Source organism: Hirundo rustica, chromosome 12 (assembly GCF_015227805.2).
Source record: "Hirundo rustica isolate bHirRus1 chromosome 12, bHirRus1.pri.v3, whole genome shotgun sequence".
NCBI classification, from domain to species: domain Eukaryota; kingdom Metazoa; phylum Chordata; class Aves; order Passeriformes; family Hirundinidae; genus Hirundo; species Hirundo rustica.
In genome coordinates, this window is record NC_053461.1 from 13,989,359 (window position 1) to 14,003,045 (window position 13,687).

Genomic DNA, 13,687 nt, shown 5'->3' on the forward strand with positions numbered 1-13,687 from the left:
AGCAGTGAGCTGTTGGAGAAGGAAGATCTCTGTGCAGTGTGAGAGGAGCTGAAAGAAGAAATGCAAATGGATGTGGTGGGTTTTGAAATAAATCTCAGCAGGTAAGGTGCTGGGTTTGGACCTCAGCCAGGACACAGCTTCATCTGGAGGCTAAACATTCACAACTGGTCCTACTACAGATAAAAGCTCTTATCAGCAGAGCCCCTTCGGTGATGGTGGGTTGTGAGAACAGGCAGCACCCAGCCTGTGGCAAGGAGTGACCAAGCCAGCAGCAGCGTTTCTGTCGGAGTGCTCAGAATCACGTCCCTCCAGCACATCCCCCTGCTGAGGGACTGGTGTCCCGGGGCTGTGAGGGTGACTGCTGCCCTGGGATGGGGTCACCCATGCTGGTAACACAGTTTAACACTGATACTGTGTCCCCGGTGTTACTCAGCCTCTTTTCCTGTCCCCTTGTTTTTTGGCCAGGTAGATTTGTGAAAGCCTAAAACATCAGCTGATGCTCCTTTTCTGGGGTAGGGTGATGGACTGAATGTGAGTCTCTAGGCATGTTTCCCATTATTCAAGCAAAGAAAACACAACACGGCCCTTAAAAGATTGTTTGGGAGCCACTGGTGATGCTGGAAGCATAAATTTTCTAACATCCCCCTGTTGCAAAAAAAACCAAAACAAAACAACACTGAAAGGAAAACATATTGTGAAGCCAATTAAGAAAAAGTTCTTTGAAATTGCTAAGGCTCTAGCAGAGTTTTTGTTATTGCTGAAATGTTTCTAAATCTTGCATGACTTGAATTAATGACTTAAGAGCCTTTCATCAGATCAATTCACTCTGTCGTCTCATCGTGTGCAAACCCTTTTTTTCCCAGTTCAGTGTGTTGTGAGCAACATCCTGAGTCCCTGGCTTGGATCAAAAGCCCCTTGTGCTAAGCACGGTGAAAATTCAAAGTGAGAAGCAATTCCTGAACAACTCAATAGCAAAGATATTCAAATGGCAGGGAAGGAATAAGAGGCAGAGAAAAGCCAAGTGCCTTGTGAGCACATGTAGCAGAGCTGGAGCTGGATTCCAGCCTACACTGGGCTCCTCTCACAGAAGCTGAGGCACTGTGGTGCTTTCTGCAAGAGCTTCTGAACAAAGAGAATGGGATGTGCAAGGCTCAATCTGCATCAGTCCTTGAAAGTTCCACCTGATGCTCTAAAGCAGAAGGACTTGGAAGAGCCTCAGCATCTTCTTTTAGCTATGAGTAGGCGGAAGTTTGCACCTTGCATCTGTGGAAGATGCTCTTTTGTTAACTCAGACTATTTGTGGCTGCCCTGAGCACTCTCAGCTGTTGGCTTTGAAGCTGATCTGCTGCAGACAGCATCCTCGGGGAGCTGGCTGTAAGCTTGCTTAAAAGGCTGCTGTTGTGCTTTATTTTGTTCCTAGCTTGCTCCTGTTGGGAGGAAAGAGAGCTTGTCATGGATTTCTCAGAGCAGAGCCCAGCAAGTGCTAAGGAGTTGAGCAGCAGCTGAGCTGATGAAATCTGCAGGTTCCTCTGCCTCAGCCAGTGGGAACATCACATCAGCATCTGATACCTCAGGAGTGAGAGTGGTGTGAAGAGCCAGTCAAGACCTGAGCTCTGTGTGCTTGGGATTTGTGCTGTCAGTGTTTGGGTATGAACCTTGGGAGGTTCTGCAGACCTTGGACCTGAGCTTTATGTTCTGTTCTGAAAGGTCTGAATCATCTCTGCAGTTATGTGAGCTTTCAGGTGACTGCCAGAGGAGAAATGAGAGTCAGGGAGAATTTCAGCCTCAGATCTTCAGCTTCCAGTTTCCAAATATCAGCTCAGGAAGGGCAGGCTCATTCTCATACTTTAATTAGCACACCTACAGCTTCTCCCCATGACCTCTTACTTTGTATTTGCCCTTAACTCTTTGGCCTGATGTATTTAGAAAGGTTTTAAAATCAATCTTTAGTCTCTGAGGGGCTCTCACATATTGCAGGGAAACTCTCACATCCCAGTGCACTCTGAGCTGAGTCAGGGCAGGGCTCTGCATGTTGAACTTTCTTCTGGGAGCCCAGGGCCACACACACTGGATGTACAATTCTTCTGAAGTCTGTCAGAGAAGAGAAGTACATTTTTCAATCATCTTGCTGTTACTGTACCTTCAGTAAGACCTCATATCTGGGGCGCTGGATTCTGGATGCTGAGGGAACCCTGCAGCCTGAGACAGGTTTTCCTTGTCTCCTCCTCCCTCAGAGGAAGTGTTGTGTTACTTTTTCATGTAAGTTTGAGCTTGCCCTGGGTGCGTACACTTTGAAGGTACCTGTGTGATGCACACCCCCACCTCAGTGCTGCCACTTGTCCTGGCCCATGAAATCTTCTCAGCAGCTACATCCGCTCAAGTGCCTGTTGTAGCAGGTCTCTTTGCAGAGAGAGGTAGAGTTTTGCATTGAAGCCTGCAAAGAAAGTGGTTAAATTGTGGCTACATGGTAGGAAATCCTTCTCCAGGAATGTTGGAAAGATGCTGTGTGGTACAACCCCCTTAGGAGCTGACACAGAGCAGAGAGAAAGCTTTATCCCAGATTTATGCCTCTGTAAAGTGTGATAACTTGTGAGCCTCAAAGGAGGGCTCTGAAATGTCTCTTGAAAAAATAAAATCTCTTTGTTTCAAGCTCAGTCAGGGAACATAAATGTAGAAGAGGTGGTGGTTTATGGCTTTTTGAATTGACAGCTTTTAATCCTGCATTGACTTTTACTGCACTCAGTGGTTCACAAGGTTTCCAGTGAAGCTGTCTCCTCCCTGTGCTCACCTGCTATTCCCTCCCCCCTATATAAGAGTTTATATCCCTAGAACTGAGTCCTCCTCCAGCAAAGGTAAACAGCAAATAATGTTCAACAGCCTCTGAGCCAAAATGCAAATCTGGGTTTATAACAAATGAGTGTGTGATTGCTTGTCAGAGATCCACTGAGTCTCAAACAGGACCTGGAGGACTGAGGGCCCCTGGGCAGGGAGGGACCCCGATGCCCAAGATGTCCCTCACTCCACAGCAGCGTGAGCTGCAGCCTCACATTTCTGACATCCATAACACAAACCCTGGAACTGAGGGACCAATTTCCATTTGTGATTTCCTCTTCCTTTTATTCCCCTTGCCGTGATCCTGCTTTCTTGGCTGCTATCTGCTGGATCCTGGTGTGTAGAGAAACACAAACCATGGCAGCTGCTGCTGGACTCGGTGAGAGGACAGGACCTCTCGGGGGGAGGGAGGCACCTCCTCAGCTGGGCACGCTTCTAACAGCAGCCCAAACAGATGCAGCAGCTCATCAGTGGGCAAAATCAAGCCTCTGATTGTCCTGAGATGATCAATAAATGATGTACAGGACACCAGGAGCCCTTCCACTCCTGCAGCCTCTCACACACAGAAGCTGCTTGGCCTCTGGGCACTCGAGCATCACTGGAGCAAAGGAGAACAATGATCATGGGAGCTGATTTTAGTGAGTCTTGTCTTGCTGCATGTGATCACTGGGAGCCTTGTTAGGCATTAGTCAATGCTACAAACTGAAAAAAGCTCTCTGGAAAGGCAGCTTTGACTGGATAAACTGATGGATGCCAGGTCTCTGCTTGAGTGTGGAAAATGAAGCTGGGCAGTCCAAGTATTCTTACAGCAGGGACAAGCAGAAAAATCTACAACCCAACCCTGAGACCCTTCCTTCTCCTCCTCCAATTGTTGCCCAGACAGCCTTCCCACTATTTCTTTGATTTGTTGTCCCTGGAGTATGAGATTTGTTTACTTTGACATTTTTACTTTGACTCCTGGGACTGTTGGAGGAAGCCCACGTACAGATGCTGACCCATATCCTGCATTTGTTGGTGAATTTTTCTTGATCCTGTTGTTCTGCCTTCACCCCCACATAATGCTCTTCTGAGGTGTGATTGAAGAAAACCTGCACTAGCAGACACATTCAGGTTAAGAATTATAGGACAACTTCTTTCTCTGAAGCTGGCAGGGGCAAAAACCACTCTGGGTATTGAATATCCACAGTAAATATCCCTTTTATCTTGGGACACCATAGCTGGTGTCATGGCATCCCTGGGTTTATACAGCACTACGTGGATTATATAGGGTTTTGCCTAATTAATTAATGGAACCAAATTGCAAAATTACTTTCTTATTAAACTGATCTCACTGCAGAAATAAGGCTGATTACTTCCCTGACAAATTTTAATTAGGTAGCTACAACAAACTGCAATAAAGAGCACAAATTAAAAACAGATCATACTAGATGTGGCTTTATCAAGTGCTGCGTTAGTACCAGGCAACATGCACAGTGATTAAATTATACAGAAAAAGCTCATTTTTTCTCCTCTGGTAAAAATCTATCTTGTTTCTAGGGGAAGAAGCATTTACATAAAAACATCACATTAATAACCAACACACCAGTAAGTGTTTATTGGCAGTTGCTTTCCAACATTCTGCAAGACTCAACCATTAAGGCACTCTTTATTTCTCCTCTAAATTTATTCTCATAGTACACATGACCCAAGGTTACTGCAAAGCCTCTGAGGACAAGAAAGGCTTGATTACCTGCACATTTACTCCTCAATCGTCTTTCCTTTTTTAGCTTTTTAGGGCTTGGATCCAGCTCAGCTGAAAACAGAACACTACTTGATAAGGATTTGCATAAGGATTGTAAGCAGAGGCCCACACAAATTAAGCATTAATTAATGAGCACCTAAAGCCCTCTGCTGAATGCAGCCCGAGGCCAAGCAATGCTGGGAGCGCTCAAGTACATGCGAAGGAAAGAGTGGGTAAGCGCTGCAAATTAAACAAAAATGCTTCATTTTCCTCTAATTCCAGCCCTTGAGGGTGTGGAATTGCAGGCTCCTTATCCCTGTTGGAGGATGACAGAGGTCAAAAGCAAAGCTCCTCCAGACGGAATTGAGTTCCTGCAGGAGCTCCCAGGCCCGTGCTGTGACCAGGGCGCTGGGCTCAGGCGGAGCAGCAGCGATGCTCGGAGCTGCCCCACAGCCTGGGCAGAGTGTGGGCTTGGGGTGGGTGCTTGGGGTGTGCCCATGCCCTGGGACCAGCAGGCAGCACCTCGGAGTCGCAGCAGAGAGGCAGCTGTGTGCGTGCTGCAGGGTCTGGGGGGAGTCACCTCCTCCCTTTTGGTTCACCTCAAAGAGAGACACCGCTGATGTAACAGGACAGCGGGCTTCGGACGTGAAAGAAGGCTAAGAGAGACGGGAGGCTTTTGAAAACAACCATTTTCCTTACACTGTTGGATGCAGCCATTTAACACCTTGGCAAAGGACTCCCAAGGAAGGTGGCTCGTAGCTTTCATGGGTGGCAGCCACGCTCTGGACACACCTGCTGCCCCTCACCCCCACCTGAAACAGCCAGAGCCCTCACAGGACAACATTTTGGCTCTGATTCTCCCCTTTTTCCAGCCCTGAGAAGCGTTCAGCAGCTCTTCCTCAGGTGTTTAACTGGGAGCCCTCAGCTGCCACATATTTCAAATGAGCTCAGAAACTCTGATTAAAGGCAAACACCACTTTTTTGCAGAGCTCTTGGGAGAGAGGACAGGGTGTGAGCCTTCCCGGGCTGAGCAGATGGAGAGCTGTTTTGTCCTGCCTTACAGGTACGTGAGATACCTCCTTGCACTAGAGATCTGTGAAAGACCAGAAAATAAATGCTGGTATTAACTGGAGATGGGACGTTGCTGGTGTCCAGGACATTGTGCAGGCATCTTGAGCACAAAACTTGCACCCTGGCAGCCTTAGAAAGGGCCAGGCAGGTCTTGTTTCTTTTTATTGTTTGTTTGTTGTGAGTATCAAGAACTTAAGCAAGGCAGGGCTGTCCCCTTGAGCTGGAAGCCACCTGATCACTCTGTGTGCTGTGCTGCATCCTGGCAGCACTTTGCTGTTGACAATTCTTTCCTAACAAGATTCCTGGCTAGATGTGGGCATCCTGATGAGAACCGGGAGGTGCCGGGGGCCAAGAGGTGCCTCAGGATCGATTGGAGCACTCAGTCAGTTTGTTAAAGGAATGGGGAGAGCTTGAACTTCAGCTAATGAGCAAAAGCAGTGAAACAGTTGTGCACCGACTGCTGCAGCTGCTCAGGCCTCTGCTGCCCTCAGGGTCCCTGGTGGAGATGGGCCGGGGCTGCCCCGGGGGAGAACGGGGGGGCTTTGCCTTCGGGGGTCCTAGGGAGCCCAGGCACTCGGTTTGGCACTTGATTTGCTCTGAGGGAATGTGCTTAAGTTGTTGCCAAGGTGCTTCTGCTGACTTGCTCCCGTGTGGAGCCCCACACGCTGCTGTGCTGTCCCTCCACGCCCGCCCTGGAGCCGGGTACCCAGGAAATGGGGCTGGGGAGTCCTTTGTGTAGACCTGCGTATGTATATAAAATACAATTATTTGGCTGTTAACCGAAAGGTTGGTGGTTCGAGCCCACCCAGGGACGCCAGTTGTCAGGGGCTTTCCCCAACATTGAGGTGGTTTCAGGGTCCTTTGCTCCCCTGCACAGCTCCGAGCCGAAGGAAGAGACGGAGTTCTCAGGTTTAGATTTCTCAAGGTTGCATACTTCGTTTATTGTTTCTTATCTTACAATTTTCTCGGAGTCCGACAAGATGTTCGCAGCTGCATGGATTCCTCACGTCTCCCCCCGAGCTGGGCTGTCCTTATCTTTTATACTAATTGCTACATATTTCTTGTTTACTATTTCTTACCAATGTCTATCACTATTACTAAAAAGGTCATCTTTACTTTGACCCAATCCTCACTAACTACTTTGTGCCATGTCAGTGCAGAAATGGAGTGAGGGAAGGAGAAGGAGACAATGCTCCAGATTCTCCATCTTGTCCCCATTCACTTCAATGCTAGGAACCTAAAATTACTATTTTCTCACCCTGTGATAAGCTAAACTACTATTTTTTCACATTCTTGTGGCCTGTAAACCTTCTCTCAGTGTAGGAAGTTTTTCCCATGGACTGAGATCAAAGCCAGTGTCTCTCTGAGCTCTGGGCTGGGGTCCCAGACCCCACTGCCCAGGGCCCTGACCCTCCAGGGCAACCAAAGGAATGCCCTGGACTCCAACATATCTATATAATATATTTTGACTCATCTGTACACAAACTTAGATCCCTGAGATACCACGGCATCCATGGGAATGCTGCAGCCAGCAGATACACTCTTACATGGAGATTATTGCTTATTGGGCTTATCCTGCAAGGGTAGTGAAGCAGACCTTTATATGCATGAAAATAATATATGTGTAATATGTACTACATATATGATAATATATGTGTAACATGTAACTACTAATGTACACATGCTACATATAAAATATCTCTGTGTGCATATGCACATATAAAATCTCTTCCAGTTTTCATTGTTCTGACTTATTTTACCTAAAAACTTCGTTTTGCTTCTGAATGACTTTCTAGGCCACTTATGACTGCAGTGAGCAGTACAAATTGCTGGCTACACTCCTTTTCATTCCAAAAGAACTGGGGCTTTTTCCTTATTCTTGTGGGGTTTGGGTTTTTTATCCCTCTGTTTATTAATGCATTAAAAGATCCTCCTTTTCATCCTGTGCCATCCTGGCAGCTTTAAGTGCCTTGGAGAGGGGCTTTGTTAAAAGCCCTTTGGCATTAAAATGCTGCTAAACGGAGCAGGCAATCGCTCTACTGGTGTGACAGAGACTTCCTCTGCCAGGAGACATCCTGGTCCCTCCCTGCTGCTGCTGCTTCTGATAAAGCTTTTCCCCAGCTTGCAGCTACTGGTCTCCTAACCTTTAGTAGGCTCTCTCTTAAACCTACTCTCACGATTGTCATTTCTCTTGTCTCTGGTATCGATGATAATGAGAGCAGGGCTGTCACCCACCACAGGCAGCTGTGACTGGGATCTGTTGTGGAAGATCCTCAGAAAATATTTTTTTTTCCTTTTTTTTAGTATCTGTGAGCTGAGTCCTACTTTACTGCCAGTGAGAGTGTAGAGAGTACAAAGCCAGTCTTATTCATAACTTAATATTTCTATTCTCTCCTTTCCTGCTTGTTAAAACCCAAAGGGTGCCAAATATTTCATGAGGGTTTGGGACTTTCCTGGCACACATCACTTTTTTTTTTTTTTTTTTTTTTTTTAATATCCTCTCTTCTTTTTTTTCCTCCTCAGAAACTCCTCCACTGTAATCTGGCCCATTAGTTTAGAGGGAGGGGGGCCGTGATGATAGCAGAGCCTCCCTGCTTTGCCATTTTGCCTGTGGCACACTGCTGCGTCCTAACTGCGTCTTGCTGAGGGTAATTACCATGGAAAAGTCATCAGCCCCTTCTCCAGACACGCACCCCACACCTCCCCCAGCTGCATGTGGCAGGAACCAAATGCTCACGCGGTGTTAGCTCTGAGACACTGCTCCAAAATAGTGTATTTCAATTATTCATTAGTTCATGGTTCCCTGGGGGTGTAAGGAGCCTGTCTGGAAATACAAGTCCAAAGATACAAAGAGCTCATCTTTACAGGAACAGATGTCCCAGAGATGCCCTGTGTGAACCTGATTTCAAGGAGAGGCAGGACCCTGTTTGTGGTCATTGGTCATGGGGAGTTCACAGTGACTGTCCCCTTGTCCTCGGCTCTGGTGAGGGCACACCTCAAATCCTGGGTTCAGTTTTGGGCTCCTCACCACGAGAAGGGCATTGAGGGGCTGGAGTGTGTCCAAGAGAAGGGAATGGAGCTGGGGAGGGGTCTGGAGCACAAATTTGATGAGGAGAAGCTGGGGGGACTCAGCCTGGACAAAAAGAGGCTCAGGGAGGACCTTGCTCTCTACCACTCCCTGAAATGAGGTTTTAGTCAGGTGGGGGTCAGCCTCCTCTGCCAGAAAACAAGTGACAGAACAAGAGGAAACAGCCTGAATTTGCTCCAGAGGAGGTTTATACTGGGAAATGTTTATATATTGGGAAATGTTTCCCCACTGGAAGGATGGTCAGGCATTGGAAGAAGATGCCCAGAGCAGCAGCGGAGTTTCTACTCCTGACAGTGTTGAAAAAAAATATGTGAATGTGGCACTTAGGGCCATGGTTTTATGGTGAGCATGGCAGTGCTGGGTTAGAGACTGGATTCAATGAGGACAGAGGTCTCTTCCAACCTAAACTATTCTATGACTCCCCACACACAGACTTGTCCCAGAGACTGTTGAGTGTCTGCAGCACCACAGTATAGGGATGCTGTTGGCTAAAGTATCCAAAACAAAATTGTGGAGAATATTTAACAAGATTTTTTCTTTTTTTTTTCCCCAACAAGTTTTCTTTGCTTTACTGCAGGGCACTTAATTTGATGAATTAATGTGAGAAGTGTTAATGTACCAGCAAAGACAGCAGGCAGAGATCTGTCTGCTGATTCCCAGGCACGACTGATTTCAACTGCTGCTGAGCATGGTATGTGCTGATGCCACAAAAATAACAGCAGTATCTGTGTGGCCTCACAGGAAGGTGTTTGTAGCTTTTCATTTCTCCTCTCCCTCCCAGATAAGACTGTGGGCAATTATCTTTGAGAAGGAAGTGCAGGCTGCTGGGACTCTGCTCTCGAGTGCACTGGACAGAGGCGCCCACGCTGTGAATGGTGGCACTCAAACCCCCCTTCCAGAGGGTTTCTTTTAAAGCTCTGGAGGGTGAACCCCATCCTGGAGCCTGCTGCAGGCTGTGATTCTCCTGCACTGGCTGCCAAAGTGCATCCTCCCTGCTGCGAGGGCTCTGGTCCTGCAGCAAGCAGCTCCTGATGCTGGAGCCTGAGGAAAGAAGCTCTCAGCTCTAACACGTGCAGTTCGACCCCAGAGAGAGACCTGGATTTGAAGACAAGTCAGAAGCTCCGTGCTCCTGTTACTGTGTTCAAAAGGCCAGGTTGAAGTGTCTGAAGGACAGATGCTGCTTTGTTCCTGGTGTATTTGAGTAGGCAGCTCCTTGGCTCGGGCTTTCCACACGTACCCTATATAATTTTACAAAACTTATTTAAAGGGTATGCAGTGACAGGACAAAGGGGAATGGCTTTGAATGGAAAGAGTAAGTTTAGATTGGATATTAGGAAGTTCTTTCCTGTGAGGGTGATGAGGTGCTGGCACAGGCTGCCCAGAGATGTGGATGCCCCACCCCTGGAAGTGTTTAAGACCAGGTTGGATTGGGGTTGGAGCAATGTGATTTAGTGGAAAGTTCCCTGCCCATGGCAGGAGAGCTGGAACTAGATAATCTCTAATATCCTTTCCAATCCAAGCCATTCTCTGATAGCTCTGTGGTTGGGTTCTTACAGAGTTTCTAGAAGCAGCTCTCACGTGGTCACTGTGCACTGTGATGTGTTAATTCTTTCACAGCATAAAATAACAATCACAGTTTGCATATGGAAAAACACCTTTACCACTTTCTGCCTGGTTGAGCTTGTCCACAGCAGGTTCTCAAATGATGCATATTGAAATGGAGCCACCTTGAAATGCTTGTGTCTCAGGAGCCCTCCAAGCAGGGAGGACAAGATTGCTCTGTTGCTTTTTTGAAAGATAAATGACCTGGCTGCAAGTCACAGTCTGCTCACACGAGGAGTGTTTAGTCATTTGGCATGAAGCAGAATATCTCAGCCATTAAGGTGCTTGGGCTCTGCAGTGCATATATAAGTTACAAATTAGGCATTCTGAGTTGGTGCTTGCCCCTTTGCATGCAGTGCTCCAAGTGATTACTCTTCTCTTTGTCTAATCAAAGTTCCTCAGCTCAGAGCAGGTTTCCAATTTAGACACTTGAGTATAACATATTCCACTAAATTAAATCATTGCAGAAAGCTGTGTCTCATACACAGCAGATTCTACCCCCACCTTATATATTACCTTTTTCCTTGACACTGTAACATATTTTCCTCTGAAAGGTAAATGATTCCTGATATAACCTTGGCTTTACAATAGTATATCTTCAAGCAACTCATTTGAGATGTCTTCTAGAAATTGCCAAAAGCAGCTTGCACTTGTGGAAATCTTACAGCGCTGCTCCAAAAAGGAGCATTCTCTGAGTAAATGCCCCTTTATGAAAACAATTGGTAGGAAAAGCAGTAAGTGGTCATCAACACAGAGATTTCCCCCGCAGCCCTAACAGCATGTGCATCTTTCCTGCACTGCCCTGGGTCTCAGCTCTTGGCAGCCCTGCCTGCAGGGTTGAATGCAGACTTTAAGTCTGCCTTGATGAAAAAATCACCAAGCTACATCTGGCTGTGATCCAAATGGGAGAAGGCTTTGGTTCCCTATATAGTCATGGAAAGACACTTCAGGTGTCCCAGGCTGAGAAAGCTTTGAAATGTTAATTCTTGTGCTTGACCCAATGAAAGGGAGAGTGCGCTGTGCTTGCTGAGAGGTGGCACCTAACAAAAGGGACATCCTGGGGCTGAGGGATGCGAACAGAGGGAGAGGATGTGGCAATGTACGTGCAGGGGGAGAAGATTACCCTTGCCTGCAGTGATTTAACTTAGAGCCTGACATAACTGTGTGCTTGGGCTGTAACTCACAAACAGTGCCTTTGGAGGGTTTCTTTCTTCCTCTGCCATGGGCAGAGACATCTCAATTGGCTGTACAGCAGCTGCTGAGCTGCTGCACTGGGCAGATGAGCGCATTATTGCACAGCTGATGCAACTTGGCTCGATTTGCTGGGCTTGGAGCTGTGGCCACTCAATAGGTGCCTGAGATACCACAGCATCCGTGGGAATGGGAATGCTGCAGCCAGCAGATGCACTTTACGTGTAGATTATTGATTACTGGGCTTATCCTACAGGGGGAGTGAAGCAGACATTCATGTGCATGAAAATATTCAAGGATATGGTTTTAAAAGATCAGTGAAATTGTGGCTTAAAAAGGATTCTTGGGGGAGGATTATGGCAGTTAACACCTCCTGGACCTTGTGTGAAAGGGATCAGCCCTGTGCTTTGCTCTTGGAGGGTCTCTTGTTGCCTTTTGTGAATCAGTTTTGCCTTTTATGGAACTCAGCTGCTTATCACCTTGGGAAAGAGTTACATCTTCTGCTCTGTGTTTTCAGCCAAATTTTCCTGTGGAGAGTGGTGCTGTCTTGTCTCTTGGCTGGTATGGGGATGGTGGTTGGGCAAAACCTCTCTGTCCCAGCCCAAGCCTGAAGAGCCAGCAGGCAGAGGCTTGCGTACAGAGGAGCTGGCCCTTCCTCGGGGTGTGACAGGAGAGTCCAAGGGCACTGGTGTCAGGAAACACCCGTGGTTCAAGCACAGCTCGTTGCAGACCAGGGACGGGTCTGGTTTGATCTTTCTGCCTGTTCTGTAACCCTCTGTGCACAAAGCTGGGGGAAACACGTCTGGTCTGTGCCCGGGGCAGGGAGCACCATCATCGCAGCAGCAGCAGCCCCGGGGAGAAGCGATGTCCACCGGCAAGGTGGGAGCAGCAGTCAGGGTGCAGCTGGCACTGTCAGGTGATGAGCTGCAAATAAGATCTTTCTCAATAAGCAGCTAATTTACACAGCCTTTCCAGGGTTGTTTGATTTGGGGTTTTATTTTTCAATCCAAGTGATCAACAACTCCTGGCTTCTGGATGTGTATGCTTCAGACGAGGGACTGCTCACAGATCATTGACTGGAATTGTTCCTGCCTTCTGGTTTTGATCTAAACCATGCGCTGATGAGTGAGAGAAATAATTTTAAGGACAAGAGGATGGTGGGTGCCATATTTCTGGTGTAAACTTAATAAGGAGGCATGTGCTAAAACTCACGGAAATTTTGTGAGCATCTCTCAGAAATGCCAATCTCTCCTTGGCATGTGAATAATCCTTAATAATGAATAAAGCTGTTGATATACCAAAACAAATGTGAGGGAAGAGTTTGCCAAAGGAGCAGATGCTGTGTTGCATCCCATTGTATGGTTAAAACTCCCAGAAATTAAATATCCCCAAACATTTTGCTTTTCTATTAAGTGAGAATTCACAGAGTTGTCTCATTCTGCAAAATTCTAGTTCCTCAGAAGAAGCAGAGAGCACTAGAAGTAAGACAATAATTTCTGTCTGTGAAAATGGAGATGTTCTGAATAACTTTTTTTTGTTAGTTGGTTTTTTTAGTAGGAGAAAAGAATTCTTTTTTTTTTCTTCAGCTTCTTTCAATCATTAAGTAAATTTCTTTTGAAGCCTAGATTTTTTTTCTTTTATTTTTTCCTTTACTTTTCCCAGTCAGACCACTAGCTCCCCACCAACACTATTTTAGAAGATACTTGCATTCCAGTGCAAAATTACCCTGAGAGACTCCACAGAGTCTTTCCCGTCCTTGTTGCTGGGATCAGAGTGTGAAACCCCTCCAGTGTTTTGTGTGGAAATAAATCAACCTTTGCAGTGTGCTGGCTGTGCCAAGACGTCCCTGTGGTTTAACCCCTGAAATTGTCATTTTCCCAGCGGAAGCCCAGTGCCACCTCTGCTGCTGGAAACTCCCTGAGCTGAGTGTGACCTGCTGTACTCACATGGGGCTGCTGTTCCAACTCAGCAACATTTTTATTTCTGCTTTGCCATGGAGCAGAATAAAAGAAATATAAAACCTCCCATGACAGATGATTGTGGCATCAATGGGAAGTAACTACTTTGTGCTCAGCCTGGAGAAAAGGAGGCTCAGGGGAAACATCACTGCTCTCCAAAACTCTCTGGAAGGAAGTTGTAGCCAGATGGGGTTCAGCCTCTCTTCTCAGGTGAAAAGTGACTGG

The 13,687-nt window shown here is 46.9% G+C and overlaps 1 long non-coding RNA gene across 1 annotated transcript; it reads left to right on the forward strand.

Annotated features, from left to right (window-relative positions):
- Positions 1-4,708: 4,708 nt before the first annotated feature.
- On the forward strand, positions 4,709-13,420 carry LOC120758060 (uncharacterized). Its single transcript, XR_005702764.2, has 4 exons — positions 4,709-4,785; positions 5,540-5,615; positions 9,289-9,402; positions 9,493-13,420. It is a non-coding gene; the product is annotated as an uncharacterized LOC120758060 (long non-coding RNA).
- The last annotated feature ends 267 nt before the right edge of the window (positions 13,421-13,687 follow it).